This window comes from Oncorhynchus kisutch, unplaced genomic scaffold (assembly GCF_002021735.2).
Source record: "Oncorhynchus kisutch isolate 150728-3 unplaced genomic scaffold, Okis_V2 scaffold3815, whole genome shotgun sequence".
In the NCBI taxonomy this organism is placed as follows: domain Eukaryota; kingdom Metazoa; phylum Chordata; class Actinopteri; order Salmoniformes; family Salmonidae; genus Oncorhynchus; species Oncorhynchus kisutch.
In genome coordinates, this window is record NW_022265760.1 from 303,522 (window position 1) to 331,059 (window position 27,538).

The 27,538-nt window shown below is 47.2% G+C and overlaps 1 pseudogene; it reads right to left on the reverse strand.

The window, feature by feature from the left end:
- Positions 1 to 25,413, reverse strand: part of LOC116371894 (transmembrane protein 192-like) — a 61,792-nt pseudogene extending 36,379 nt beyond the window's left edge.
- Between the last annotated feature and the right edge of the window lie 2,125 nt (positions 25,414 to 27,538).

Sequence of the window (27,538 nt, forward strand, 5' to 3'; positions counted from 1 at the left end):
TCACACCACTAATCTGACCTGAGATCAGTGTGTGTAGCCTGTGGGCAGGATAAAGCCCATCTCAGTGTGGTCGAGCCTCACACCACTAATCTGACCTGAGATCAGTGTGTGTAGCCTGTGGACAGGATAAAGCCCATCTCAGTGTGGTCGAGCCTCACACCACTAATCTGACCTGAGATCAGTGTGTGTAGCCTGTGGGCAGGATAAAGCCCATCTCAGTGTGGTCGAGCCTCACACCACTAATCTGACCTGAGATCAGTGTGTGTAGCCTGTGGGCAGGATAAAGCCCATCTCAGTGTGGTCGAGCCTCACACCACTAATCTGACCTGAGATCAGTGTGTGTAGCCTGTGGGCAGGATAAAGCCCATCTCAGTGTGGTCGAGCCTCACACCACTAATCTGACCTGAGATCAGTGTGTGTAGCCTGTGGGCAGGATAAAGCCCATCTCAGTGTGGTCGAGCCTCACACCACTAATCTGACCTGAGATCAGTGTGTGTAGCCTGTGGGCAGGATAAAGCCCATCTCAGTGTGGTCGAGCCTCACACCACTAATCTGACCTGAGATCAGTGTGTGTAGCCTGTGGGCAGGATAAAGCCCATCTCAGTGTGGTCGAGCCTCACACCACTAATCTGACCTGAGATCAGTGTGTGTAGCCTGTGGGCAGGATAAAGCCCATCTCAGTGTGGTCGAGCCTCACACCACTAATCTGACCTGAGATCAGTGTGTGTAGCCTGTGGGCAGGATAAAGCCCATCTCAGTGTGGTCGAGCCTCACACCACTAATCTGACCTGAGATCAGTGTGTGTAGCCTGTGGACAGGATAAAGCCCATCTCAGTGTGGTCGAGCCTCACACCACTAATCTGACCTGAGATCAGTGTGTGTAGCCTGTGGGCAGGATAAAGCCCATCTCAGTGTGGTCGAGCCTCACACCACTAATCTGACCTGAGATCAGTGTGTGTAGCCTGTGGACAGGATAAAGCCCATCTCAGTGTGGTCGAGCCTCACACCACTAATCTGACCTGAGATCAGTGTGTGTAGCCTGTGGACAGGATAAAGCCCATCTCAGTGTGGTCGAGCCTCACACCACTAATCTGACCTGAGATCAGTGTGTGTAGCCTGTGGACAGGATAAAGCCCATCTCAGTGTGGTCGAGCCTCACACCACTAATCTGACCTGAGATCAGTGTGTGTAGCCTGTGGACAGGATAAAGCCCATCTCAGTGTGGTCGAGCCTCACACCACTAATCTGACCTGAGATCAGTGTGTGTAGCCTGTGGGCAGGATAAAGCCCATCTCAGTGTGGTCGAGCCTCACACCACTAATCTGACCTGAGATCAGTGTGTGTAGCCTGTGGGCAGGATAAAGCCCATCTCAGTGTGGTCGAGCCTCACACCACTAATCTGACCTGAGATCAGTGTGTGTAGCCTGTGGACAGGATAAAGCCCATCTCAGTGTGGTCGAGCCTCACACCACTAATCTGACCTGAGATCAGTGTGTGTAGCCTGTGGACAGGATAAAGCCCATCTCAGTGTGGTCGAGCCTCACACCACTAATCTGACCTGAGATCAGTGTGTGTAGCCTGTGGGCAGGATAAAGCCCATCTCAGTGTGGTCGAGCCTCACACCACTAATCTGACCTGAGATCAGTGTGTGTAGCCTGTGGGCAGGATAAAGCCCATCTCAGTGTGGTCGAGCCTCACACCACTAATCTGACCTGAGATCAGTGTGTGTAGCCTGTGGACAGGATAAAGCCCATCTCAGTGTGGTCGAGCCTCACACCACTAATCTGACCTGAGATCAGTGTGTGTAGCCTGTGGACAGGATAAAGCCCATCTCAGTGTGGTCGAGCCTCACACCACTAATCTGACCTGAGATCAGTGTGTGTAGCCTGTGGGCAGGATAAAGCCCATCTCAGTGTGGTCGAGCCTCACACCACTAATCTGACCTGAGATCAGTGTGTGTAGCCTGTGGGCAGGATAAAGCCCATCTCAGTGTGGTCGAGCCTCACACCACTAATCTGACCTGAGATCAGTGTGTGTAGCCTGTGGGCAGGATAAAGCCCATCTCAGTGTGGTCGAGCCTCACACCACTAATCTGACCTGAGATCAGTGTGTGTAGCCTGTGGGCAGGATAAAGCCCATCTCAGTGTGGTCGAGCCTCACACCACTAATCTGACCTGAGATCAGTGTGTGTAGCCTGTGGGCAGGATAAAGCCCATCTCAGTGTGGTCGAGCCTCACACCACTAATCTGACCTGAGATCAGTGTGTGTAGCCTGTGGGCAGGATAAAGCCCATCTCAGTGTGGTCGAGGCCCACACCACTAATCTGACCTGAGATCAGTGTGTGTAGCCTGTGGACAGGATAAAGCCCATCTCAGTGTGGTCGAGCCTCACACCACTAATCTGACCTGAGATCAGTGTGTGTAGCCTGTGGGCAGGATAAAGCCCATCTCAGTGTGGTCGAGCCTCACACCACTAATCTGACCTGAGATCAGTGTGTGTAGCCTGTGGGCAGGATAAAGCCCATCTCAGTGTGGTCGAGCCTCACACCACTAATCTGACCTGAGATCAGTGTGTGTAGCCTGTGGGCAGGATAAAGCCCATCTCAGTGTGGTCGAGCCTCACACCACTAATCTGACCTGAGATCAGTGTGTGTAGCCTGTGGACAGGATAAAGCCCATCTCAGTGTGGTCGAGCCTCACACCACTAATCTGACCTGAGATCAGTGTGTGTAGCCTGTGGACAGGATAAAGCCCATCTCAGTGTGGTCGAGCCTCACACCACTAATCTGACCTGAGATCAGTGTGTGTAGCCTGTGGGCAGGATAAAGCCCATCTCAGTGTGGTCGAGCCTCACACCACTAATCTGACCTGAGATCAGTGTGTGTAGCCTGTGGGCAGGATAAAGCCCATCTCAGTGTGGTCGAGCCTCACACCACTAATCTGACCTGAGATCAGTGTGTGTAGCCTGTGGACAGGATAAAGCCCATCTCAGTGTGGTCGAGCCTCACACCACTAATCTGACCTGAGATCAGTGTGTGTAGCCTGTGGACAGGATAAAGCCCATCTCAGTGTGGTCGAGCCTCACACCACTAATCTGACCTGAGATCAGTGTGTGTAGCCTGTGGGCAGGATAAAGCCCATCTCAGTGTGGTCGAGCCTCACACCACTAATCTGACCTGAGATCAGTGTGTGTAGCCTGTGGACAGGATAAAGCCCATCTCAATGTGAAAGAGTTCTCTCTTATCTACAGTAGCCCTCCCTCTCCCCCCTCCTCTCTCTCTCTCTCTCCCCCTCCCCCTCTCTCTCCTCCCTCCTCATGCACTCTATACACCAATGTCGGCCTTCCCCATCTGCAGTGGAAGGTGTCAGAGCTACAGAGGTGTTTGTCAGACCAGGAGACATCCCATCTGCAGTGGAAGGTGTCAGAGCTACAGAGGTGTTTATCAGACCAGGAGACATCCCATCTGCAGTGGAAGGTGTCAGAGCTACAGAGGTGTTTATCAGACCAGGAGACATCCCATCTGCAGTGGAAGGTGTCAGAGCTACAGAGGTGTTTATCAGACCAGGAGACATCCCGAAAAGTATTCTCACTAAAATTCTAAATCAAAGAGCTAAAAGACCCATAGTATGGCCATCTTAAAACAACTCCATATGTTAGCTCAGTAACCTGGCCAGATTGGGCCATCTTAAAACAACTCCATATGTTAGCTCAGTAACCTGGCCAGATTGGACCATCTTAAAACAACTCCATATGTTAGCTCAGTAACCTGCCCAGATTGGGCCATCTTAAAACAACTCCATATGTTAGCTCAGTAACCTGGCCAGATTGGGCCATCTTAAAACAACTCCATATGTTAGCTCAGTAACCTGCCCAGATTGGGCCATCTTAAAACAACTCCATATGTTAGCTCAGTAACCTGGCCAGATTGGGCCATCTTAAAACAACTCCATATGTTAGCTCAGTAACCTGGCCAGATTGGGCCATCTTAAAACAACTCCATATGTTAGCTCAGTAACCTGGCCAGATTGGACCATCTTAAAACAACTCCATATGTTAGCTCAGTAACCTGGCCAGATTGGGCCATCTTAAAACAACTCCATATGTTAGCTCAGTAACCTGGCCAGATTGGGCCATCTTAAAACAACTCCATATGTTAGCTCAGTAACCTGGCCAGATTGGACCATCTTAAAACAACTCCATATGTTAGCTCAGTAACCTGGCCAGATTGGACCATCTTAAAACAACTCCATATGTTAGCTCAGTAACCTGGCCAGATTGGACCATCTTAAAACAACTCCATATGTTAGCTCAGTAACCTGGCCAGATTGGGCCATCTTAAAACAACTCCATATGTTAGCTCAGTAACCTGGCCAGATTGTGATTTACAGAACTGAAGCAAATGGTACATTCTGCGATAGGCCTGCGAGGCTACGTCAGCCGACAAGTCAACTGCAGCTGTGTTTTTGATCATGTGGCAGCAGCCAAGCCTCTCTCAACGTTTAAGAGTGAAGAGACAGGTAGCCTAGCGGTTGTTGAGCGTTCGGCCATTAACCGAAAGGTCGCTGGTTCGAATCCCAGAGACGACTAGGTGAAACATCTGTCAATGTGCCCTTGAGCAATGCACTTAACCCTAATCTCTCCTGTAAATCACATCTCCTAAATGACTCAAATGATTTCAGATGTCACGTAAACAAGATGAGGGAAACATTCTTCTTGCAAGGCATATCAATCTTTAAATCACACTATTATATTAATCTACCTATTCAAAATAATCATATTATTGTGCGCATACTCGGTGTCAGCCGTGTTCCTATTGGTCAGTCAGTCACCAGAATCGGCTCGCAACACCTGCCACACGACATAAAAAGGCTCCAGATTTCTGACACTGAGAACTTAATCAGAGCCTACGACCACACGTAGTACTGAACCAGCAGACCTAGACCCTGTCACACTGAACCAGCCAAGACGTAGCGGTACTGAACCAGCCAAGACGCAGTGGTACTGAACCAGCAGACCTAGACCCTGTCACACTGAACCAGCCAAGACATAGTGGTACTGAACCAGCAGACCTAGACCCTGTCACACTGAACCAGCCAAGACGTAGTGGTACTGAACCAGCCAAGACGTAGTGGTACTGAACCAGCCAAGACGTAGTGGTACTGAACCAGCCAAGACGTAGTGGTACTGAACCAGCCAAGACGAAGTGGTACTGATTCAGCCAAGACGTAGTGGTACTGAACCAGCCAAGACGTAGTGGTACTGAACCAGGCAAGACGTAGTGGTACTGAACCAGTCAAGACATAGTGGTACTGAACCAGCCAAGACATAGTGGTACTGAACCAGCCAAGACGTAGTGGTACTGAACCAGCCAAGACGTAGTGGTACTGAACCAGCAGACCTAGACCGTGTCTCACTGAACCAGCCAAGACGTAGTGGTACTGAACCAGCAGACCTAGACCCTGTCTCACTGAACGAGGAGCCAAGACGTAGTGGTACTGAACCAGCCAAGATGTAGTGGTACTGAACCAGCAGACCTAGACCCTGTCTCACTGAACCAGCAGACCTAGACCCTGTCTCACTGAACCAGCCAAGACGTAGTTGTACTGAACCAGTCAAGACGTAGTGGTACTGAACCAGCAGACCTAGACCCTGTCTCACTGAACCAGCCAAGACGTGGTGGTACTGAACCAGCAGACCTAGACCCTGTCTCACTGAACCAGCCAAGACGTAGTGGTACTGAACCAGCAGACCTAGACCCTGTCTCACTGAACCAGCCAAGACGTGGTGGTACTGAACCAGCAGACCTAGACCCTGTCTCACTGAACCAGCCAAGACGTAGTGGTACTGAACCAGCAGACCTAGACCCTGTCTCACTGAACCAGCCAAGACGTAGTGGTACTGAACCAGCAGACCTAGACCCTGACTCACTGAACGAGGAGCCAAGACGTAGTGGTACTGAACCAGCAGACCTAGACCCTGTCACACTGAACCAGCCAAGACATCCGGCAATCGTTTACCACCTAAGAATTTGTCAACGACGTGGACATTTTGTCTGAGACGGAAATTGTATAGTCTGCAAAGGTCTTAAGGTGTTGTAGAGCCGCGACCTACCAACGAAGGTGTTGTAGAGCCGCGATCCACCAACTAAGGTGTTGTAGAGCCACGATCTACCAACTAAGGTGTTGTAGAGCCACAATCTACCAACTAAGGTGTTGTAGAGCCGCAATCTACCAACTAAGGTGTTGTAGAGCCGCGATCCACCAACGAAGGTGTTGTAGAGACACAATCTACCAACGAAGGTGTTGTAGAACCGCGATCTACCAACTAAGGTGTTGTAGAGCCACAATCTACCAACTAAGGTGTTGTAGAGCCGCGATCTACCAACTAAGATGTTGTAGAGCCGCGATCTACCAACTAAGGTGTTGTAGAGCCACGATCTACCAAAGAAAGAGAGAGTTGAAGAGTAAATGTCAAATTGGCTTTTTACCAAATTACCTAACAAACCACGTATTCACCCTACACATCCTAAATGACTAACAACCCACATATTCACCCTGCACATCCTAAATGACTAACAAACCACCCTGCACATCCTAAATGACTAACAAACCACCCTGCACATCCTAAATGACAAACAAACCACATATTCACCCTGCACATCCTAAATGACTAACAAACCACCCTGCACATCCTAAATGACAAACAAACCACGTATTCACCCTACACATCCTAAATGACTAACAAACCACCCTGCACATCCTAAATGACTAACAAACCACCCTGCACATCCTAAATGACAAACAAACCACATATTCACCCTGCACATCCTAAATGACTAACAAACCACCCTGCACATCCTAAATGACAAACAAACCACATATTCACCCTACACATCCTAAATGACAAACAAACCACATATTCACCCTACACATCCTAAATGACTAACAAACCACCCTGCACATCCTAAATGACAAACAAACCACCCTGCACATGAGGGTCTGCTGTACATGAGGGTCTGCTGTACATGAGGGTCTGCTGTACATGAGGGTCTGCTGTACATGAGGGTCTGCTGTACATGAGGGTCTGCTGTACATGAGGGTCTGCTGTACATGAGGGTCTGCTGTACATGAGGGTCTGCTGTACATGAGGGTCTGCTGTACAAATTGATGGAGAGTGGTGTTGGGGGGAAAAACATATGACATTATAAAATCCATGTACACAAACAACAAGTGTGCGGGTAAAATTGTCAAGAAACATACACATTTCTTTTCACAGGGCCGTGGGGTGAGACAGGGATGCAGCTTCAGCCCCACCCTTTTCAACATATATATTAACGAATTGGCGCGGGCACTAGAACAGTCTGCAGCACCCGGCCTCACCCTACTAGAATCTGAAGTCTGTCACCAACCAAGGAGGGCCTACAGCAGCACCCAGATCTTCTGCACAGATTCTGTCAGACCTGGCAGTAAATCTCAGCAAGACAAAAATAACGGTGTTCTAAAAAAGGTCCAGTCGCCATGACCACGAATACAAATTCCATCTAGACACTGTTGCCCTAGAGCACACAAACAACTATACATACCTCAGCCTAAACATCAACTCCACAGGTAACTTCCACAAAGCTGTGAACGATCTGAGAGACAAGGCAAGGGCCTTCTATGCCTTCAAAAGGAACATAAATTTCAACATACCAATTAGGATCTGACTAAAAATGCTTGAATCAGTTATAGAACCCATTGCCCTTTATGGTTGTGAGGTCTGGGGTCCGCTCACCAACCAAGAATTCACAAAATGGGACAACACCATAGAGACTCTACATGCAGAATTCTGCAAAAATATCCTCCGTGTACAACGTAGAATACCAAATAATGCACGCAGAGCAGAATTAGGCCGATACCCGCAAATGATCAAAATCCAGAAAAGAGATGTTAAATTCTACAACCACTTAAAAGGAAGCTATTCCCAAACCTTCCATAACAAAGCCATCACCTACAGAGAGATGAACCTGGAGAAGAGTCCCCAAAGCAAGCTGGTCCTGGGGCTCTGTTCTCAAACACAAACACACCCTACAGAGCCCCATGACAGCAATGCAATTAGACCCAATAAAATCATGAGAAAACAAAAAGATAACTACTTAACACATTGGAAAGAATTAACAAAAAAACTGAGCAAACTAGAATGCTATTTGGCCCTACACAGAGAGTACACAGCGGCAGAATACCTGACCACTGTGACTGACCCAAAATTAAGGAAAGCTTTGACTATGTACAGACTCAGTGAGCATAGCCTTGCTATTGAGAAAGGCCGCCGTAGGCAGACATGGCTCTCAAGAGAAGACAGGCTATGTGCTCACTGCCCACAAAATGAGGTGGAAACTGAGCTGCACTTCCTAACCTCCTGCCCAATGTATGACCATATTAGAGAGACATATTTCCACAAGAAAATGGCAACCAGTGAAGAACAAACACCATTGTAAATACAACCCATATTTATGCTTATTTATTTTCCTTTTGTACGTCAACTATTTGCACATCGTTACAACACTTTATACAGACATTATATGACATTTAACATGTCTTTATGCTTTGGAACTTCTGTTTAATGTTCATTTCATTTTTGTTTAGTCTATTTCACTTTGGCGATGTTAACATATGTTTCCCAGACCAATAAAGCCCTTAAATTGAATTGAAATTGAGAGAAAGAGAGAGAGGGCTGAATAGGGATTGTTATTCTATTGTGTGTCTGAATAGAGCAGGACAGGTACCCCCTCTCCGACATTAGACAGGCCGTTGTGATGCAGATTAGACAGGCTGGGGGAGGGGGAGAGGGGTACCTGTGATGTAGATCACTCTATAGACAGGCTGGTGGAGGGGGAGAGGGGTACCTGTGATGTAGATCACTCTATAGACAGGCTGGGGGAGGGGGGAGAGGGGTACCTGTGATGTAGATCACTCTATAGACAGGCTGGGGGAGGGGGAGAGGGGTACCTGTGATGTAGATCTGGGGGAGGGGGAGAGGGGTACCTGTGATGTAGATCACTCTATAGACAGGCTGGGGGAGGGGGAGAGGGGTACCTGTGATGTAGATCACTCTATAGACAGGCTGGGGGAGGGGGAGAGGGGTACCTGTGATGTAGATCTGGGGGAGGGGGAGAGGGGTACCTGTGATGTAGATCACTCTATAGACAGGCTGGGGGAGGGGGAGAGGGGTACCTGTGATGTAGATCACTCTATAGACAGGCTGGGGGAGGGGGAGAGGGGTACCTGTGATGTAGATCACTCTATAGACAGGCTGGGGGAGGGGGAGAGGGGTACCTGTGATGTAGATCTGGGGGAGGGGGAGAGGGGTACCTGTGATGTAGATCACTCTATAGACAGGCTGGGGGAGGGGGAGAGGGGTACCTGTGATGTAGATCACTCTATAGACAGGCTGGGGGGAGGGGGAGAGGGGTACCTGTGATGTAGATCTGGGGGAGGGGGAGAGGGGTACCTGTGATGTAGATCACTCTATAGACAGGCTGGGGGAGGGGGAGAGGGGTACCTGTGATGTAGATCACTCTATAGACAGGCTGGGGGGAGGGGGAGAGGGGTACCTGTGATGTAGATCTGGGGGAGGGGGAGAGGGGTACCTGTGATGTAGATCACTCTATAGACAGGCTGGGGGAGGGGGAGAGGGGTACCTGTGATGTAGATCACTCTATAGACAGGCTGGGGGAGGGGGAGAGGGGTACCTGTGATGTAGATCACTCTATAGACAGGCTGGGGGAGGGGGAGAGGGGTACCTGTGATGTAGATCACTCTATAGACAGGCTGGGTGAGGGGGAGGGGGGTACCTGTGATGTAGATCACTCTATAGACAGGCTGGGGGAGGGGGGTACCTGTGATGTAGATCACTCTATAGACAGGCTGGGAGAGGGGGGAGAGGGGTACCTGTGATGTAGATCACTCTATAGACAGGCTGGGGGAGGGGGAGGGGAGAGGGGTACCTGTGATGTAGATCACTCTATAGACAGGCTGGGGGAGGGGAGGGGGAGAGGGGTACCTGTGATGTAGATCACTCTATAGACAGGCTGGGGGAGGGGAGGGGGAGAGGGGTACCTGTGATGTAGATCACTCTATAGACAGGCTGGGGGAGGGGAGGGGGAGAGGGGTACCTGTGATGTAGATCACTCTATAGACAGGCTGGGGGAGGGGAGGGGGAGAGGGGTACCTGTGATGTAGATCACTCTATAGACAGGCTGGGGAGGGGAGGGAGGGGGAGAGGGGTACCTGTGATGTAGATCACTCTATAGACAGGCTGGGGGAGGGGAGGGGGAGAGGGGTACCTGTGATGTAGATCACTCTATAGACAGGCTGGGGGAGGGGAGGGGGAGAGGGGTACCTGTGATGTAGATCACTCTATAGAAGGCTGGGGAGGGGAGGGGGAGAGAGGTACCTGTGATGTAGATCACTCTATAGACAGGCTGGGGGAGGGGAGAGTGGTACCTGTGATGTAGATCACTCTATAGACAGGCTGGGGAGGGGGAGAGTGGTACCTGTGATGTAGATCACTCTATAGACAGGCTGGGGGGGGGGTTACCTGTGATGTAGATCACTCTATAGACAGGCTGGGGGGGGGGGGGTACCCTGTGATGTAGATCACTCTATAGACAGGCTGGGGGAGGGGGAGAGTGGTACCTGTGATGTAGATCACTCTATAGACAGGCTGGGGGGGGGGGGGGGGGGGGGGGTACCTGTGATGTAGATCACTCTATAGACAGGCTGGGGGAGGGGGGAGAGGGGTACCTGTGTAGATGATCAGACAAGGCAGAGAGGACCAGGAGCTCCAGTCCCAGAATCCCTAGCAGCAGATAAACAGGAAGATGATCCGCCTCTGGCAGATCAGCTGACATGACCACCAACACCGCCGTGTTCCCTACACACACACACACACACACACACACACACACACACACACACACAGTAAAAGGTAAGCTTAATGTGTGTCTCCTCTGTGTGGTAGGAGGTGGACCCGCTGCAAAACATTCAACTGTAGGAGAACTAACCAACAACTACACAGAAACGAGTACCAGGATGTTAGGGTTAGGAGGTGGACGAGTACCAGGATGTTAGGGTTAGGAGGTGGACGAGTACCAGGATGTTAGGGTTAGGAGGTGGACGAGTACCAGGATGTTAGGGTTAGGAGGTGGACGAGTACCAGGATGTTAGGGTTAGGAGGTGGACGAGTACCAGGATGTTAGGGTTAGGAGGTGGACGAGTACCAGGATGTTAGGGTTAGGAGGTGGACGAGTACCAGGATGTTAGGGTTAGGAGGTGGACGAGTACCAGGATGTTAGGGTTAGGAGGTGGACGAGTAACAGGATGTTAGGGTTAGGAGGTGGACGAGTACCAGGATGTTAGGGTTAGGAGGTGGACGAGTACCAGGATGTTAGGGTTAGGAGGTGGACGAGTACCAGGATGTTAGGGTTAGGAGGTGGACGAGTACCAGGATGTTAGGGTTAGGAGGTGGACGAGTACCAGGATGTTAGGGTTAGGAGGTGGACGAGTACCAGGATGTTAGGGTTAGGAGGTGGACGAGTACCAGGATGTTAGGGTTAGGAGGTGGACGAGTACCAGGATGTTAGGGTTAGGAGGTGGACGAGTACCAGGATGTTAGGGTTAGGAGGTGGACGAGTACCAGGATGTTAGGGTTAGGAGGTGGACGAGTACCAGGATGTGGACCTGCAGGATTTATGGATTTATGATTGAACCTTTATTTAACTAGTCAGTTAAGAACTGATTCTTATTGACGACGACGGCCTTCACCCCGGCCAAACCCGGACGACGATGGGCCAAACCCAGACGACGACGGCCTTCCCCCCCGGCCAAACCCGGACGACGATGGGCCAAACCCGGACAACGACGGCCTTCCCCCCGGCCAAACCCGGACGACGATGGGCCAAACCCAGACGACGATGGGCCAAACCCGGACGACGACGGCCTTCACCCCGGCCAAACCCGGACGACGATGGGCCAAACCCGGACGACGATGGGCCAAACCCGGACGACGATGGGCCAAACCCGGACGACGACGGCCTTCCCCCCGGCCAAACCCGGACGACGATGGGCCAAACCCGGAAGACGATGGGCCAAACCGCCCTATGGGACTCCTTACCACGGTCGGATGTGATACAGCCTGGATTCGAACCAAGGACTGTAGTGATGCCTATTGCACTGAGATGCAGGTGTACCTGCAGAGTGGATGAGGAAGGGCAGGTGTTTCAGGGTGCGGTTGTCTCTGTAGAAACGGAGGTATCCTCTGCTCCTCACTCGGCTGTGGTGATGCTGAACACACACACCAAACAACAACACACACAGCCACACAAACACCTTCCCAATCACCACCACACTCTGCCCCCGAACATTACCCAACACACGGACACACTCCTCCCGGCCAACCTCCAACACACACACTACAGCAACACACACACTCAGAGACACATACACCACCTGGGGACACAGAGAGAACACCTGTCAGACAGAGACACATACACCACCTGGGGACACAGAGAGAACACCTGTCAGACAGAGACACATACACCACCTGGGGACACAGAGAGAACACCTGTCAGACAGAGACACATACACCACCTGGGGACACAGAGAGAACACCTGTCAGACAGAGACACATACACCACCTGGGGACACAGAGAGAACACCTGTCAGACAGAGACACATACACCACCTGGGGACACAGAGAGAACACCTGTCAGACAGAGACACATACACCACCTGGGGACACAGAGAGAACACCTGTCAGACAGAGACACATACACCACCTGGGGACACAGAGAGAACACCTGTCAGACAGAGACGCATACACCACCTGGGGACACAGAGAGAACACCTGTCAGACAGAGACACATACACCACCTGGGGACACAGAGAGAACACCTGTCAGACAGAGACACATACACCACCTGGGGACACAGAGAGAACACCTGTCAGACAGAGACACATACACCACCTGGGGACACAGAGAGAACACCTGTCAGACAGAGACACATACACCACCTGGGGACACAGAGAGAACACCTGTCAGACAGAGACACATACACCACCTGGGGACACAGAGAGAACACCTGTCAGACAGAGACACATACACCACCTGGGGACACAGAGAGAACACCTGTCAGACAGAGACACATACACCACCTGGGGACACAGAGAGAACACCTGTCAGACAGAGACACATACACCACCTGGGGACACAGAGAGAACACCTGTCAGACAGAGACACATACACCACCTGGGGACACAGAGAGAACACCTGTCAGACAGAGACACATACACCACCTGGGGACACAGAGAGAACACCTGTCAGACAAACATGGACTATTTCATTATTTATTCTATTTCCCCTTTATTTAATAAGAGTAGATTGATTGAGTGTGTGGACAGGTGTCTTTTATACAGGTAACGAGTTCAAACAGGTGCAGTTAATACAGGTAATATAGGACATCAGTTCAAACAGGTGCAGAGTGGAGAACAGGAGGGCTTCTTAAAGAAAAACTAACAGGTCTGTGAGAGCTGGAATTCTTACTGGTTGGTAGGTGATCATATACTTATGTCATGTAATAAAATGCTAATTAATTACTTTTATTTTTTATTTATTTTTATTTCACCTTTATTTAACCAGGTAGGCTAGTTGAGAACACCTTTATTTAACCAGGTAGGCTAGTTGAGAACACCTTTATTTAACCAGGTAGGCTAGTTGAGAACACCTTTATTTAACCAGGTAGGCTAGTTGAGAACACCTTTATTTAACCAGGTAGGCTAGTTGAGAACACCTTTATTTAACCAGGTAGGCTAGTTGAGAACACCTTTATTTAACCAGGTAGGCTAGTTGAGAACACCTTTATTTAACCAGGTAGGCTAGTTGAGAACACCTTTATTTAACCAGGTAGGCTAGTTGAGAACACCTTTATTTAACCAGGTAGGCTAGTTGAGAACACCTTTATTTAACCAGGTAGGCTAGTTGAGAACACCTTTATTTAACCAGGTAGGCTAGTTGAGAACACCTTTATTTAACCAGGTAGGCTAGTTGAGAACACCTTTATTTAACCAGGTAGGCTAGTTGAGAACACCTTTATTTAACCAGGTAGGCTAGTTGAGAACACCTTTATTTAACCAGGTAGGCTAGTTGAGAACACCTTTATTTAACCAGGTAGGCTAGTTGAGAACACCTTTATTTAACCAGGTAGGCTAGTTGAGAACACCTTTATTTAACCAGGTAGGCTAGTTGAGAACACCTTTATTTAACCAGGTAGGCTAGTTGAGAACACCTTTATTTAACCAGGTAGGCTAGTTGAGAACACCTTTATTTAACCAGGTAGGCCAGTTGAGAACAAGTTCTCATTTGCAACTGCGACCTGGCCAAGATAAAGCATAGCAGTGTGAGCAGACAACAAAGAGTTACACATGGAGTAAACAATTAACAAGTCAATAACACAGTAGAAACCAAAGGGGGAGTCTATATACAATGTGTGCAAAAGGCATGAGGAGGTAGGCAAATAATTACAATTTTGCAGATTAACACTGGAGTGATGAATGATCAGATGGTCATGTACAGGTAGAGATATTGGTGTGCAAAAGAGCAGAAAAGTAAATAAATAAAAACAGTACGGGGATGAGGTAGGTGAAAAGGGTGGGCTATTTACCAATAGACTATGTACAGCTGCAGCGATCGGTTAGCTGCTCAGATAGCTGATGTTTGAAGTTGGTGAGGGAGATGAAAGTCTCCAACTTCAGCGATTTTTGCAATTCGTTCCAGTCACAGGCAGCAGAGTACTGGAACGAAAGGCGGCCAAATGAGGTGTTGGCTTTAGGGATGATCAGTGAGATACACCTGCTGGAGCGCGTGCTACGGATGGGTGTTGCCATCGTGACCAGTGAGCTGAGATAAGGCGGAGCTTTACCTAGCATAGACTTGTAGATGACCTGGAGCCAGTGGGTCTGGCGACGAATATGTAGCGAGGGCCAGCCGACTAGAGCATACAAGTCGCAGTGGTGGGTAGTATAAGGTGCTTTAGTGACAAAACGGATGGCACTGTGATAGACTGCATCCAGTTTGCTGAGTAGAGTGTTGGAAGCCATTTTGTAGATGACATCGCCGAAGTCGAGGATCGGTAGGATAGTCAGTTTTACTAGGGTAAGCTTGGCGGCTTGAGTGAAGGAGGCTTTGTTGCGGAATAGAAAGCCGACTTAAAAATCATACAATGTGATTTTCTGGATTTTTGTTTTAGATTCCGTCTCTCACAGTTGAAGTGTACCTATGATAAAAATTACAGACCTTTACATGCTTTGTAAGTAGGAAAACCTGCGAAATCGACAGAGTATCAAATACTTGTTCTCCCCACAGTACAATGTGAGCAAATGAGGTGAGATAAGGGAGGTAAAGGCAAAGAAAAGGCCATGGTGGCAAAGTAAATACAATATAGCAAGTAAAACACTGGAATGGTAGATTTGACAGTGGAAGAATGTGCAAAGTAGAGAGAGAAATAATGGGGTGCAAAGGAGCAAAATAAATACAGTTGGAAAGAGGTAGTTGTTTGGGCTAAATTATAGGTGGTCTATGTACAGGTGCAGTAATCTGTGAGCTGCTCTGACAGTTGGTGCTTAAAGCTAGTGAGGGAGATAAGTGTTTCCAGTTTCAGAGATTTTTGTAGTTCGTTCCAGTCATTGGCAGCAGAGAACTGGAAGGAGAGGCGGCCAAAGAAAGAATTGGTTTTGGGGGTGACTAGAGAGATATACCTGCTGGAGCGTGTGCTACAGGTGGGTGATGCTATGGTGACCAGCGAGCTGAGATAAGGGGGGACTTTACCTAGCAGGGTCTTGCAGATAACCTGGAGCCAGTGGGTTTGGCGACGAGTATGAAGCGAGGGCCAGCCAACGAGAGCGTACAGGTCGCAATGGTGGGTAGTATATGGGGCTTTGGTGATAAAACGGATGGCACTGTGATAGACTGCATCCAATTTATTGAGTAGGGTATTGGAAGCTATTTTGTAAATGACATCGCAGAAGTCGAGGATCAGAGGACTACAGAGAGAGGTCAGTTGTCTGTAATGCTGGTGTAGTCAACATGCTGACTATATAAGGAGTGGTCAGTTGTCTGTAATGCTGGTGTAGTCAACATGCTGAGGAGAGGTCAGTTGTCTATAATGCTGGTGTAGTCAACATGCTGAGGAGAGGTCAGTTGTCTGTAATGCTGGTGTAGTCAACATGCTGAGGAGTGGTCAGTTGTCTGTAATGCTGGTGTAGTCAACATGCTGAGGAGAGGTCAGTTGTCTGTAATGCTGGTGTAGTCAACATGCTGACTATATAAGGAGAGGTCAGTTGTCTGTAATGCTGGTGTAGTCAACATGCTGAGGAGTGGTCAGTTGTCTGTAATGCTGGTGTAGTCAACATGCTGAGGAGAGGTCAGTTGTCTGTAATACTGGTGTAGTCAACATGCTGAGGAGTGGTCAGTTGTCTGTAATGCTGGTGTAGTCAACATGCTGAGGAGAGGTCAGTTGTCTGTAATGCTGGTGTAGTCAACATGCTGACTATATAAGGAGAGGTCAGTTGTCTGTAATGCTGGTGTAGTCAACATGCTGAGGAGTGGTCAGTTGTCTGTAATGCTGGTGTAGTCAACATGCTGAGGAGTGGTCAGTTGTCTGTAATACTGGTGTAGTCAACATGCTGAGGAGTGGTCAGTTGTCTGTAATACTGGTGTAGTCAACATGCTGAGGAGAGGTCAGTTGTCTGTAATACTGGTGTAGTCAACATGCTGAGGAGAGGTCAGTTGTCTGTAATACTGGTGTAGTCAACATGCTGAGGAGAGGTCAGTTGTCTGTAATGCTGGTGTAGTCAACATGCTGAGGAGAGGTCAGTTGTCTGTAATACTGGTGTAGTCAACATGCTGAGGAGTGGTCAGTTGTCTGTAATACTGGTGTAGTCAACATGCTGAGGAGAGGTCAGTTGTCTGTAATACTGGTGTAGTCAACATGCTGAGGAGAGGTCAGTTGTCTGTAATACTGGTGTAGTCAACATGCTGAGGAGAGGTCAGTTGTCTGTAATACTGGTGTAGTCAACATGCTGAGGAGTGGTCAGTTGTCTGTAATACTGGTGTAGTCAACATGCTGAGGAGAGGTCAGTTGTCTGTAATACTGGTGTAGTCAACATGCTGAGGAGAGGTCAGTTGTCTGTAATACTGGTGTAGTCAACATGCTGAGGAGAGGTCAGTTGTCTGTAATACTGGTGTAGTCAACATGCTGAGGAGAGGTCAGTTGTCTGTAATACTGGTGTAGTCAACATGCTGAGGAGAGGTCAGTTGTCTGTAATACTGGTGTAGTCAACATGCTGAGGAGAGGTCAGTTGTCTGTAATACTGGTGTAGTCAACATGCTGAGGAGTGGTCAGTTGTCTGTAATGCTGGTGTAGTCAACATGCTGAGGAGTGGTCAGTTGTCTGTAATACTGGTGTAGTCAACATGCTGAGGAGAGGTCAGTTGTCTGTAATACTGGTGTAGTCAACATGCTGAGGAGAGGTCAGTTGTCTGTAATACTGGTGTAGTCAACATGCTGAGGAGTGGTCAGTTGTCTGTAATACTGGTGTAGTCAACATGCTGAGGAGAGGTCAGTTGTCTGTAATACTGGTGTAGTCAACATGCTGAGGAGAGGTCAGTTGTCTGTAATACTGGTGTAGTCAACATGCTGAGGAGTGGTCAGTTGTCTATAATACTGGTGTAGTCAACATGCTGAGGAGAGGTCAGTTGTCTGTAATACTGGTGTAGTCAACATGCTGAGGAGAGGTCAGTTGTCTGTAATACTGGTGTAGTCAACATGCTGAGGAGTGGTCAGTTGTTTGTAATACTGGTGTAGTCAACATGCTGAGGAGAGGTCAGTTGTCTGTAATGCTGGTGTAGTCAACATGCTGAGGAGTGGTCAGTTGTCTGTAATGCTGGTGTAGTCAACATGCTGAGGAGAGGTCAGTTGTCTGTAATCTATTATTCTGTGATTAAACAAACATCAGCAGAACATTAATGGGCTTAACTGAAGCTTTACACTGGTGTGTGTGTGTGTGTCTTTACACTACAACACAGGTGTGTGTGTGTGTGTGTGTCTTTACACTACAACACTGGTGTGTGTGTGTGTGTCTTTACACTACAACACAGGTGTGTGTGTGTGTGTGTGTGTCTTTACACTACAACACAGGTGTGTGTGTGTGTGTGTCTTTACACTACAACACAGGTGTGTGTGTGTGTGTGTCTTAACACTACAACACAGGTGTGTGTGTGTGTGTGTCTTAACACTACAACACAGGTGTGTGTGTGTGTGTGTCTTTACACTACAACACAGGTGTGTGTGTGTGTGTGTCTTTACACTACAACACAGGTGTGTGTGTGTGTGTCTTTACACTACAACACAGGTGTGTGTGTGTGTGTGTCTTTACACTACAACACAGGTGTGTGTGTGTGTGTGTCTTTACACTACAACACAGGTGTGTGTGTGTGTGTGTCTTTACACTACAACACAGGTGTGTGTGTGTGTGTGTCTTTACACTACAACACAGGTGTGTGTGTGTGTGTGTCTTTACACTACAACACAGGTGTGTGTGTGTGTGTGTGTGTGTCTTTACACTACAACACTGGTGTGTGTGTGTGTGTGTCTTTACACTACAACACAGGTGTGTGTGTGTGTGTGTCTTTACACTACAACACTGGTGTGTGTGTGTGTGTGTGTGTGTCTTTACACTACAACACAGGTGTGTGTGTGTGTGTGTGTGTGTCTTTACACTACAACACAGGTGTGTGTGTGTGTGTGTCTTTACACTACAACACAGGTGTGTGTGTGTGTGTGTCTTTACACTACAACACAGGTGTGTGTGTGTGTGTCTTTACACTACAACACAGGTGTGTGTGTGTGTGTGTCTTAACACTACAACACAGGTGTGTGTGTGTGTGTGTCTTAACACTACAACACAGGTGTGTGTGTGTGTGTGTCTTAACACTACAACACAGGTGTGTGTGTGTGTGTGTGTGTCTTAACACTACAACACAGGTGTGTGTGTGTGTGTGTGTCTTTACACTACAACACAGGTGTGTGTGTGTGTGTGTGTCTTTACACTACAACACAGGTGTGTGTGTGTGTGTGTGTCTTTACACTACAACACAGGTTTGTGTGTGTGTGTCTTTACACTACAACACTGGCGTGTGTGTCTTTACACTACAACACTGGTGTGTGTGTGTGTCTTTACACTACAACACAGGTGTGTGTGTGTGTCTTTACACTACAACACAGGTGTGTGTGTGTGTCTTTACACTACAACACAGGTGTGTGTGTGTGTCTTTACACTACAACACAGGTGTGTGTGTGTGTGTGTCTTTACACTACAACACAGGTGTGTGTGGTGTGTGTGTCTTTACACTACAACAGGATGTGTGTGTGTCTTTACACTACAACACAGGTGTGTGTGTGTGTGTGTGTCTTTACACTACAACACAGGTGTGTGTGTGTGTGTGTGTCTTTACACTACAACACAGGTGTGTGTGTGTGTGTCTTTACACTACAACAGGGATGTGTGTGTGTGTCTTTACACTACAGCACAGGTGTGTGTGTGTGTGTGTGTCTTTACACTACAACACAGGTGTGTGTGTGTGTGTGTGTCTTTACACTACAACACAGGTGTGTGTGTGTGTGTCTTTACACTACAACACAGGTGTGTGTATGTGTCTTTACACTACAACAGGGATGTGTGTGTGTGTCTTTACACTACAACACAGGTGTGTGTGTGTGTCTTTACACTACAACACAGGTGTGTGTGTGTGTGTGTGTGTCTTTACACTACAACACAGGTGTGTGTGTGTGTGTGTGTCTTTACACTACAACACAGGTGTGTGTGTGTGTGTGTCTTTACACTACAACACAGGTGTGTGTGTGTGTGTGTCTTTACACTACAACACAGGTGTGTGTGTGTGTGTGTCTTTACACTACAACACAGGTGTGTGTGTGTGTGTGTCTTTACACTACAACACAGGTGTGTGTGTGTGTGTGTCTTTACACTACAACACAGGTGTGTGTGTGTGTGTGTGTGTGTCTTTACACTACAACACAGGTGTGTGTGTGTGTGTGTGTGTCTTAACACTACAACACAGGTGTGTGTGTGTGTGTGTCTTAACACTACAACACAGGTGTGTGTGTGTGTGTGTCTTAACACTACAACACAGGTGTGTGTGTGTGTGTGTCTTAACACTACAACACAGGTGTGTGTGTGTGTGTGTCTTAACACTACAACACAGGTGTGTGTGTGTGTGTGTCTTAACACTACAACACAGGTGTGTGTGTGTGTGTGTCTTAACACTACAACACAGGTGTGTGTGTGTGTGTGTCTTTACACTACAACACAGGTGTGTGTGTGTGTGTGTCTTTACACTACAACACAGGTGTGTGTGTGTGTGTGTGTGTCTTTACACTACAACACTGGCGTGTGTGTCTTTACACTACAACACTGGTGTGTGTGTGTGTCTTTACACTACAACACAGGTGTGTGTGTGTGTGTCTTTACACTACAACACAGGTGTGTGTGTGTGTGTGTGTCTTTACACTACAACACAGGTGTGTGTGTGTGTTTTTACACTACAACACAGGTGTGTGTGTGTGTGTGTGTCTTTACACTACAACACAGGTGTGTGTGTGTGTGTCTTTACACTACAACACAGGTGTGTGTGTGTGTGTCTTTACACTACAACAGGGATGTGTGTGTGTGTCTTTACACTACAACAGGGATGTGTGTGTGTGTGTCTTTACACTACAACACAGGTGTGTGTGTGTGTCTTTACACTACAACACAGGTGTGTGTGTGTGTGTGTCTTTACACTACAACACAGGTGTGTGTGTGTGTCTTTACACTACAACACAGGTGTGTGTGTGTGTCTTTACACTACAACACAGGTGTGTGTGTGTGTGTGTGTGTCTTTACACTACAACACAGGTGTGTGTGTGTGTGTCTTTACACTACAACAGAGGTGTGTGTGTGTGTGTGTGTCTTTACACTACAACACAGGTGTGTGTGTGTCTTTACACTACAACAGGTGTGCGTGTGTCTTTACACTACAACAGGGATGTGTGTGTGTGTGTTTACACTACAACAGGGATGTGTGTGTTTACACTACAACAGGGATGTGTGTGTTTACACTACAACGGGGATGTGTGTGTTTACACGACAACGGGGATGTGTGTGTGTGTGTTTACACTACAACGGGGATGTGTGTGTGTGTGTTTACACTACAACAGGGATGTGTGTGTGTGTGTTTACACTACAACAGGGATGTGTGTGTGTGTGTTTACACTACAACAGGGATGTGTGTGTGTGTGTTTACACTACAACAGGGATGTGTGTGTGTGTGTTTACACTACAACAGGGATGTGTGTGTTGTGTGTGTGTTTACACTACAACAGGGATGTGTGTGTGTGTGTGTGTTTACACTACAACAGGGATGTGTGTGTGTGTGTGTTTACACTACAACAGGGATGTGTGTGTGTGTGTGTTTACACTACAACAGGGATGTGTGTGTGTGTGTGTTTACACTACAACAGGGATGTGTGTGTGTGTGTGTTTACACTACAACAGGGATGTGTGTGTGTGTGTGTTTACACTACAACAGGGATGTGTGTGTGTGTGTTTACACTACAACAGGGATGTGTGTGTGTGTGTTTACACTACAACAGGGATGTGTGTGTGTGTTTACACTACAACAGGGATGTGTGTGTGTGTTTACACTACAACAGGGATGTGTGTGTGTGTTTACACTACAACAGGGATGTGTGTGTGTGTTTACACTACAACAGGGATGTGTGTGTGTGTGTGTGTGTGTGTGTGTGTGTGTGTACACTACAACAGGGATGTGTGTGTGTGTGTGTGTGTGTGTTTACACTACAACAGGGATGTGTGTGTGTGTGTGTGTTTTAACTACAACAGGGATGTGTGTGTGTACACTACAACAGGGATGTGTGTGTGTGTACACTACAACAGGGATGTGTGTGTGTGTGTGTGTGTGTGTGTGTGTGTACACTACAACAGGGATGTGTGTGTGTGTGTGTGTGTGTGTGTGTTTACACTACAACAGGGATGTGTGTGTGTGTGTGTGTGTGTGTGTATGTTTTAACTACAACAGGGATGTGTGTGTGTGTGTTTACACTACAACAGGGATGTGTGTGTGTGTGTTTACACTACAACAGGGATGTGTGTGTGTGTTTACACTACAACAGGGATGTGTGTGTGTGTTTACACTACAACAGGGATGTGTGTGTGTGTGTGTGTGTGTTTACACTACAACAGGGATGTGTGTGTGTGTGTGTGTTTTAACTACAACAGGGATGTGTGTACCTGCAGCAGCAGCAGCAGGACAGCAGGACAGTGCGTGGGGAGAGTTGTGAATTCTCTCCTGATAGCAGACTGCAGGGCATCATGGGAGATCAGCGGTCCGTCCACTAAAGGGTCCTCCTCAACACTCTGAGACACATCTACTGATGAACTGACCTGTCACACACACAGAGAGATCAGCTTTGCACTTCATCATGGTTAAACTCAAGAATGGACTCTTGCATTTACACAACGGAAAATATATATATTTACACTTTAAATTGTAAATCAAATCCAATGTTATTTGTCACATGCGCCAAATAAACAGGTGTAGTAGACCTCACAGTGAAATGATGAATACAACAGGTGTAGTAGACCACACAGTGAAATGCTGAATACAACAGGTATAGTAGACCACACAGTGAAATGCTGAATACAACAGGTATAGTAGACCACACAGTGAAATGCTGAATACAACAGGTATAGTAGACCACACAGTGAAATGATGAATACAACAGGTGTAGTAGACCACACAGTGAAATGATGAATACAACAGGTATAGTAGACCTCACAGTGAAATGCTGAATACAACAGGTGTAGTAGACCTTACAGTGAAATGCTGAATACAACAGGTATAGTAGACCACACAGTGAAATGATGAATACAACAGGTATAGTAGACCTCACAGTGAAATGCTGAATACAACAGGTGTAGTAGACCTCACAGTGAAATGCTGAATACAACAGGTGTAGTAGACCTCACAGTGAAATGCTGAATACAACAGGTGTAGGTAGACCTTACAGTGAAATGCTGAATACAACAGGTGTAGTAGACCTCACAGTGAAATGCTGAATACAACAGGTGTAGTAGACCTCACAGTGAAATGCTGAATACAACAGGTGTAGTAGACCTTACAGTGAAATGCTGAATACAACAGGTATAGTAGACCACACAGTGAAATGCTGAATACAACAGGTATAGTAGACCACACAGTGAAATGCTGAATACAACAGGTATAGTAGACCACACAGTGAAATGCTGAATACAACAGGTATAGTAGACCACACAGTGAAATGCTGAATACAACAGGTGTAGTAGACCTCACAGTGAAATGCTGAATACAACAGGTATAGTAGACCTCACAGTGAAATGCTGAATACAACAGGTATAGTAGACCACACAGTGAAATGCTGAATACAACAGGTGTAGTAGACCACACAGTGAAATGCTGAATACAACAGGTGTAGTAGACCTCACAGTGAAATGCTGAATACAACAGGTGTAGTAGACCACACAGTGAAATGCTGAATACAACAGGTGTAGTAGACCACACAGTGAAATGCTGAATACAACAGGTGTAGTAGACCTCACAGTGAAATGCTGAATACAACAGGTATAGTAGACCACACAGTGAAATGCTGACTGACAAGACCTTAACCAACAACGCAGTTGAGAAAATAAATAATGTAGGTAGTTAAATAAAAGAAATAAAATAAAGGGATGTCCTTGTCTCATCAGCGCCTCCTGTGGCGGGCCGGGCGCAGTGCGCGCTAACCAAGTTCTCCATGGGTAACGGTGTTTCCTCCGACACATTGGTGCGGCTGGCTTCCGGGTTGGATGCTGTGTTAAGAAGCAGTGCGGCTTGGTTGGGTTGTGTATCGGAGGGCGCATGACTTTCGACCTTCGTCTCTCCCGAGCCCGTACGGGAGTTGTAGCGATGAGACAAGATAGTAACTACTAAGAATTGGATACCACAAAATTGGGGAGAAAAGGGGGTAAAATAAAAAAGTAAAAAGTGACTATGCATAGATAATAACAGAGAGTGGCAGTGGTATGAAAGAGGGAGGGGTGGCCATTTGATTAGATGTTCAGGAGTCTTATGTCTTGGGGGTAGAAACTGTTTAGAAGCCTCTTGGACCTAAACTTGGTGCTCCGGTACCGCTTGCCGAATATCCTCACTTGATCTATTTTGTAAAATGTATATAAAGTGTAAATTCTGTCTCTGTATGTTGTCTATGGCTAGCAGCACCATATCACACCACATCGCCAAGTCAAATTCTGAGTATGTGTAAAATGTACGAATAAAGGGGTTTCTGAAAGGTTGTGACTCTTGAGTTCATCAGTGGTTTAAAGTATATTTACGTTTACTCAAGTATGACAATTGGGTACTTTGTCCACCAGTGGAGTGTATAGACTTCTATCTAACCTAACAGCGCCCCCAGCGGGCGACAAGGTGCCAATACACAACCCGAGAGAAACAACAAGGACAAGAACTAACGTCCCGTCTCAGTCTCACCCTGTAGAGAAAAGACAGCATATGAGCTGTAACGTTTTCAAATGTCATATTAGCTGAAGACTCGGTGGCTTTGTTTCATCTCCGAAAGTAACAGAGGTAACGGTAGCTCGGTAGATAAATAACTATCTATCTCCTTCTTCCGGTCTATTCCTCATGGAAGGATAACTAACAAGCTCACCGACTGGCTACCTAATGTTATCAGTTAGTGTCTGGACCACAATACGGAACGGGACAGTTCAGTATCGTGACTTACTGCATGGTGCGACATCCCTTCCGATTCCATGGTGTGTTGAAGTCGCACAGGTTAACTCTTCAAGAGAAAGGTTTATAAAGCTAAATACACACAGAAATGTTCATTTAAAAAGCGTCTGTTTTAGCGGATAGCCTCATACTCTGCTTCCATGTGACAGCGGTGTTACTCTGTTATTGGTCCGGTCGGGCAGCCCACTGCTCCATATACGGTTCCACCTTGTAGTTTTCTCTGTTGCGTTTCACCCCGATTACAAAGAATACTCTTCCTTTCAATAATTTCCAAGACCACACAAAAAGGTTTTTAACATTGTTTGTTTGATATTGTACCATGAAATACAATATAACCCTGTGTTGCCTCTGCCAAAGCTTATTGTGTTACCATTTGACTCTGTCTCTACCATTACCATCCACAGGAAGGCAACTTTTCCCCGACTGCCTTGGCTTGTGTCAAACAGGCGTAGGCTGTAATACTGTGGATGGCCACCAGGTTGTGCCAATACCCCACACATCATTTATCATAGCCTTGGTTGTGTATACAGTCTATGGATATTAACCATGGGCTACCTTCAGCGTTATGATTGATTAGTGCAGAACAGCAGCATTGTTAGGAGAATTGTTGAAGCTAAGAGTTTGTCTCAAATGGCACCCTATTCCCTACATAGTGAACTACTTTTGGCCCTAGATGATACAATAGACTGAAGAATAAAACAGAGCTCACAGACAGAGCCGCGGGAAGCATGGAGCTGAAGGTGCTGCAGCATCCCCCAGTGCAGTGATACAGCTGTTTGTAGGGAGGAAACAAATCTGTGTCCCCCACCAGAAAAAAACTACTCAGCACCCCCAAACTACTTCCCGCGGCTATACTCACAGATGACCAGGAGATATCAGACAACGCATTGGAAATATTGTCATTTTATTGATAAACACACATTGCTATAAAAGCTATGAAGCTGGATCAATTCAGTTTGTACTTTAGAAATGTCAGCAGACAGAACAGTCTAAAGTAGCTTCCTCTCCTCTCTTCTCCCCTCTCTCCTCCTCTCTAATCTCTCCTCTCCTCTCTCTTCCATCCCATCTTCCTCTCGAATCTCCTCTCCCATCCCATCCCCTCTCCCCCCCTCCTCTCCTCTCCTCTCCTCTCCTCTCCTCTCCTCTCCTCTCCTCTCCTCTCCTCTCCTCTCCTCTCCTCTCCTCTCCTCTCCTCTCCTCTCCTCTCCTCCCCTCCCTTCTCCTCTCCTCTACACATCTATCCAAAGCATTTGATTGGTGTAAGAAATAGGCCTAAAAATGCCACAGGACAAGAGGCTGGGCATAAACAGGAAGCAGCAGATAACTTTGTCTCATTCATTGGTTGTTCTTAGGAGTAAAGGTCCAATCAGGTGAGAAAAAGAGGGAGAGGGCGGGTCAATGTGTAGTAATATTCGCTGGTATAGGACTGTGCTTCAAGTTGAACTAAAACAACTCACACACACATGCACACACACACACACACAAACACGTAAACACTACACGTGTGCTGTCCCTCTCACTCTCGTCTTAAGGCAGAGTATGATGCAAAGCTCTAAAACACAATGTCAGAATATCCTTGGTATTAAATGGTAATAATAACATCCAATAATAACTAAAGCGATCATGCATCCTTATTGCTCTCAGAGTAATGAACGCAGCATAATGATGTACATGATGATCAGGTGCACATTAGAATAAAGACAAAGCTTTGATCATTACACAACTACATGGAGGAGAGGCATACGGTAACCATAACAACTATATGTGGTAGTCAGGGCTGTCGCTAGGTAACACAGCCTAACTACCGTTAACAACAACAACAACTAACACGGTCTTCGTTCATGCAAAATACTTCAAACACAAAACAAAACAGAGTTATTAAGGCATTATGATGGTGAGTGAACAGTAGCATTTAGCAGTTAGCATCCGTTAGCATTTATCATTTAGCTAATTTGACATTAAGGTAGGTAGCTACTACATTCCGACTGCTGCTGGTGTTAGCATGTAGCATGTGTCTGAGTGTGCTGTCGTAGATCAGTGGTTGTGCTTCAGGTCTCTGTACTCAAGTCAGTCTGGGAAAAACTGGTTGATCAGCTACAACGCTAGCACTTAGCAGTTAGCCTCCATTAGCATCAGTTAGCATCAGACAGTTCAGTCTCCATGACATCATCTGGGAGAAGTTTGTGTGTCCAGTTAAGAGAATTCCACAGCGTTCCAGAATGTTGTGAAGGGTTCCAGATGCAGGCTGTAGCCAATCACAGCGTAGTCGGCTGGCCAACTGCTGCAACCAGGAAGTGACAGAGATGACATGAGGTTTGATGACCAGTTATAACAACTGTACATTAGTGGTGCAGTTATAATAGTCATGTGTGTGTGTGTCCGTAGGTTTGGTTTGTCTCAGCAGTGAATTCATTAGGTGTGTGTGTGTCCGTAGGTTTGGTTTGTCTCAGCAGTGAATTCATTAGGTGTGTGTGTGTCCGTAGGTTTGGTTTGTCTCAGCAGTGAATTCATTAGGTGTGTGTGTGTGTGTGTCTCACCGTGTGATGTGGCATAGCAGTCGTGACAGCTCAGCAGCCCGTTACGGATCCTAACGTCTGTTCCTG